This window comes from Embiotoca jacksoni, unplaced genomic scaffold (assembly GCF_022577435.1).
Source record: "Embiotoca jacksoni isolate LCO1_2020_lvr unplaced genomic scaffold, fEmbJac1.0.p SCAF_103, whole genome shotgun sequence".
NCBI lineage: Eukaryota > Metazoa > Chordata > Actinopteri > Embiotocidae > Embiotoca > Embiotoca jacksoni.
The window spans coordinates 303184-309186 of NW_027185234.1; positions in this window are offsets into that span (position 1 = coordinate 303184).

The window sequence follows — 6003 nt, forward strand, 5'->3', positions numbered from 1 at the left end:
GGAGATCTGGGTGGAGCAGCCGAGACGTGATGCCTTCAGGCTCCGTGGGAGAAAAGAGAGAACACAGGAAGTTAAAGATGCTGTAAAGCATATTCCAAGATTTTCTCCTCAATACATTATATAGTGTGAAATGAGTCGATGAAAGCTTCTGCAAAGATAGAAAACTTTGTTGCACTGAAATGTGGAGTTAAACAGTTTCTCACCTGTCTTCAGCTCAGGTTTTTGTAGGCGGGGCTAAAAGCTAATCTATCTACGTCACAACAACCTATATATCGACGTCACAACAACCTATCTACGTCACAACTTATCTGCGTCACAACTATCTATCTACGTCACAACAACCTATCTTATCTACGTCACAACAACCTTCACAACAACCTATCTACGTCACAGCAACCTATCTACGTCACAACGACCTATCTAGGTAGGAAGGTAGGTAGTTACTTTATTAATCCCCGAGGGGAAATTTTTTCGCTACAGCAGCATACAGAAGCAATAAGATAACAATACAAATAATAGAATAAAATAATAGAATAGAATAATAGAAAAGCATAAAATAGCAGTAAAAAAATATAAAATATAAAATGCACAGTATATACAGTACAGTATATATCTATATATATTATATACAAACAAACCAAGAAACACAGTCAACAGTGTTATTGTACTGTGATGGATTTTGCCAGAGGTGAGTTATTGTACAGTCTTATTGCGGTCAGCAGGAATGATCTCCTGTATCTGGAATGATCTCCTGTATCAGGAATGATCTCCTGCATCAGGAATGATCTCCTGTATCTGGAATGATCTCCTGCATCAGGAATGATCTCCTGTATCTGGAATGATCTCCTGTATCTGGAATGATCTCCTGCATCTGGAATGATCTCCTGTATCTGGAATGATCTCCTGTATCTGGAATGATCTCCTGGATCTGGAATGATCTCCTGTATCAGGAATGATCTCCTGTATCTGGAATGATCTCCTGCATCAGGAATGATCTCCTGCATCAGGAATGATCTCCTGTATCTGGAATGATCTCCTGTATCTGGAATGATCTCCTGCATCAGGAATGATCTCCTGTATCTGGAATGATCTCCTGTATCTGGAATGATCTCCTGCATCTGGAATGATCTCCTGTATCTGGAATGATCTCCTGTATCTGGAATGATCTCCTGGATCTGGAATGATCTCCTGTATCAGGAATGATCTCCTGTATCTGGAATGATCTCCTCTATCAGGAATGATCTATCTCCTGTATCAGGAATGATCTCCTGTATCTGGAATGATCTCCTGTATCTGTCCTTGTGACAGCGGAGCTGGAGGAATCTTTTAGAGAACGTCCTCCTCTGTCCCTGCAGCAGGGGGTGGAGAGGGTGGATAGGATTATCTAATATGGACAATAGTTTGTTCAGCGTCCTCCTCTCCACCACCTTTTCCAGGCTGTCCAGTTTGTAGCCAATGATGGAGCCGGCCTTCTTAACCAGTTTGTTAAGTCTGTTGGTGTCACCGGCTCCAATGCTGCTCCCCCAGCAGACCACAGCGAAGTACAGTTCACTGGCCACAACAGACTGGTGGAACATCTCCAACATCTCGCTGCACACATTGAAGGATCGAAGTTTCCTCAAGAAAAAGAGTCGACTCATCCCCTTCTTGTAGACAGCGTTGATGTTGGTCTTCCAGTTCAGTCTGTTGTCATGGAGACACCAGGTACTTGTACTCCTCCACCATGTACACCTCCTCTCCCAGAACTCTCAGCGGTTGTGGAGCCGTCGTCTTCCTCCTGAAGTCGACCACCATCTCTCTGGTCTTGGCCACGTTCAGAAGGAGGTGATTCTACCAGCCCACTCCACAAAGTCCTCCACTACTGCCCTGTACTCCTCCTCCCGTCCATCCCTTATACACCGTCCACTGACTCCTCCTCCCGTCCATCCCTTATACACCGTCCACTGCAGAATCATCAGAGAACTTCTGCAGATGTCTTGACTCTGAGTTGTTCTGGAAGTCAGTGGTGTAGAAGGTGAACAGGAAGGAGACAGAACAGTTCCCTGAGGAGCTCCAGTACCACTGACCACCGTATCAGACAGCACACTGCCCAGACGGACAAACTGTGGTCTGTCAGGTAGTCATTGATGCAGGAGACGGTGGACGTGTCCACCTCCACCACCTGCACCCACCACCTACGTCATAAATACCTATCTACGTCACAACGATCTATCTACGTCACAACGACCTATCTACGTCACAACAACCTATCTACATCACAACAACCTATCTACGTCACAACGACCTATCTACGTCACGACCTATGTACCTCACAACTACCTGTCTACCTCACAACAACCTCTCTACGTCACAACAGCCTATCTACGTCACAACCTATCTACGTCACAACAACTTATATACGTCAGAACAACCTATCTACCTCACAACTACCTATCTACGTCACAACAACCTATCTACATCACAACAACCTATCTACATCACAACAACCTATCTACGTCACGACCTATCTACGTCACAACTACCTATCTACCTCACAACAACGTGTCCACCTCACAACAACCTGTCTACCTCACAACAACCTATCTACGTCACAACAACCTATCTACGTCACAACTACCTATCTACGTCACAACAACCTATCTACGTCACAACAACCTATCTACGTCACGACCTATGTACCTCACAACTACCTGTCTACCTCACAACAACCTCTCTACGTCACAACAACCTATCTACGTCACAACCTATCTACGTCACAACAACTTATATACGTCAGAACAACCTATCTACCTCACAACTACCTATCTACGTCACAACAACCTATCTACGTCACAACAACCTATCTACGTCACAACGACCTATCTACGTCACGACCTATGTACCTCACAACTACCTGTCTACCTCACAACAACCTCTCTACGTCACAACAACCTATCTACGTCACAACCTATCTACGTCACAACAACTTATATACGTCAGAACAACCTATCTACCTCACAACTACCTATCTACGTCACAACAACCTATCTACATCACAACGACCTATCTACGTCACAACTACCTATCTACCTCACAACAACCTGTCTACCTCACAACAACCTATCTACGTCACAACAACCTATCTACGTCACAACTACCTATCTACGTCACAACTACCTATCTACGTCACAACTACCTATCTACGTCACAACAACCTATCTACGTCACAACAACCTATCTACGTCACAACTACCTATCTACCTCACAACAACCTATCTACCTCACAACAACCTATCTACCTCACAACCTCTCTGCGTCGTCACAACAACCTATATTCGTCACAACAACCTATCTACGTCACAACAACCTATCTACGTCACAACAACCTATCTACGTCACAACAACCTATCTACCTCACAACTACCTATCTACCTCACAACAACCTCTCTACCTCACAACAACCTCTCTACGTCACAACTACCTATCTACGTCACAACTACCTCTCTACCTCACAACTACCTCTCCACCTCACAACTACCTCTCTACGTCACGTCAACCTATCTACGTCGCGTCAACCTATACGTCGCGTCAACCTATCGACGTCAAGACAACCTATCGACGTCACGACAACCTATCTAAATCACGACTGTTTTAGGATGTTTTCCCTGTTTCAGGATGTTTCTATGTTTTAGGATGTTTCTCTACTTCAGGATGTTTTTTTTTTCAGGATGTTTCTCTGTTTCAGGATGTTTCTCCATTTCAGGATGTTCCTAGGTTTTAGGATGTTTCTCTGTTTCAGGATGTTTCTCCTTTTCAGGATGTTTCTCTGTTTCAGGATGTTTCTCTATTTCAGGATGTTTCTGTTTCCAGGATGTTTCTCTGTTTCAGGATGTATCTCTGTTTTTGGATGTTTCTATGTTTCAGATGGTTCTCTTTTTCAGGATGTTTGTCTGTTTTCGTATGTTTTCTCTGTTTCAGGATGTTTCTATGTTTCATGATGTTTCTCTGTTTCAGGATGTTTCTATGTTAAAGAATATTTCTCTGTTTCAGGATGTTTCTATGTTTTAGGATGTTTCTGTTTCAGGATGTTAGACTGTTTCAGAACATTTCTCTGTTTCAGGACGTTTCTATGTTTCTGGGTGTTACTCTGTTTCAGGATGTTTCTATGTTTTAAGATGTTTCTGTTTCAGGATGTTTGTCTGTTTCAGGACGTTTCTCTGTTTCAGGACGTTTCTATGTTTCTGGGTGTTACTCTGTTTAAGGATGTTTCTATGTTTTAGGTTGTTTTATCTGTTTCAGGATTTTTCTCTGCTTCAGGATGTTTCTATGTTTCCGAATGTTTCTCTGTTTCAGGATGTTTCTGTTTAAGGATGCATCTCTGTTTTAGGACGTTTCTATGTTTCAGGATGTTTCTCCTTTTCAGGACGTTACTCCTTTTCAGAATGTTTCTATGTTTCTGTGTGTTACTCTGTTTCAGGATGTTACTATGTCTTAGGATGTTTGTCTGTCTCAGGATGTTTCTCCTTTTCTGGATGTTTCTCTGTTTCAGGATGTATCTCTGTTTCAGGATGTTTGTCTGTTTCAGGATGTTTCTGTTTTCAGGATGTTTGTCTGTTTCAGGATGTTTCTCCTTTTCAGGATGTTTCTCTGTTTCAGGATATTTCCCTGTTTCAGGATGTTTCTCCTTTTCAGGATGTTTCTTTGTTTCAGGATGCTTGTCTGTTTCAGGATGTTTCTCCTTGTCAGGATGTTTCTCTGCCTCAGGATTTTTCTGTTTCAGGATGTTTGTCTGTTTCAGGATGTTTCTGTTTTCAGGATGTTTGTCTGTTTCAGGATGTTTCTCCTTTTCAGGATGTTTCTCTGTTTCAGGATGTTTCCCTGTTTCAGGATGTTTCTCCTTTTCAGGATGTTTCTCCTTTTCAGGATGTTTCTCCTTTTCAGGATGTTTCTCTGTTTCAGGATGCTTGTCTGTTTCAGGATGTTTCTCCTTGTCAGGATGTTTCTCTGCCTCAGGATTTTTCTGTTTCAGGATGTTTCTCTGTTTCAGGATGTTTCTCTGTTTCTGGATGTATCTCTGTTTCTGGATATTTCTCTATTTCACGATGTTTCTCTGTTTCAGGATGGTTCTCTTTCAGGATGTATCTCTGTTTTAGGGTGTTTTCTCTGTTTCAGGATGTTTCTAGGTTTTAGGACGTTTGTCGGTTTCAGGATGTTTTTCCTTGTCAGGATGTTTCTCTGCTTAAGGATGTTTCTATGTTTCAGATGTTTCTCCTTTTTCAGGATGTTTGTCTGTGTTCGGATGTTTTCTCTGTTTCCCGATGTTTCTAGGTTTTAGGATGTTTGTCTGTTTCAGGGTGTTTCTCCTTGTCAGGATGTTTCTCTGCTTCAGGATGTTTTTTTTTTTCATCAGGATGTTTCTATGTTTCAGGATGTTTCTGTTTCAGGATTTTTCTAGGTTTTAGGATGTTTCTGTTTCTGGATGTTTGTCTGTTTCAGGATGTATCTCTAATTCAGGATGTTTGTGTTTAAGGATCCATCTCAGTTTTAGGACGTTTCCATGTTTCAGGATGTTTATCTGATTCAGGATGTTTGTTTCAGGATGTTTCTCCTTTTCAGGATGTTACTCCTTTTCAGAATGTTTCTGTTTCTGGGTGTTACTGTTTCAGGATGTTTCTATGTTTTAGGATGTTTGTCTGTTTCAGGATGTTTCTCCTTTTCAGGATGTTTCTATGTTTCAGGACGTTTGTCTGTTTCAGGATGTTTCTCTGCTTCAGGATGTTTCTGTTTCAGGATGTTTCTCTGTTTCAGGATATTTCCCTGTTTCAGGATATTTCCCTTTTTCATGATGCTTGTCTATTTCAGGATGTTTCTCCTTTTCAGGATGTTTCTCGTTTTCAGGATGTTTCTTTTTCCAGGATGTTTGTCTGTTTCCAGATGGTTCTCTGTTTCAGGATGGTTCTTTGTTTCATGATGGTTCTCTGTTTCAGGATGTTTCTAGGTTTTAGGATGTTTTTCTGTTTCAGG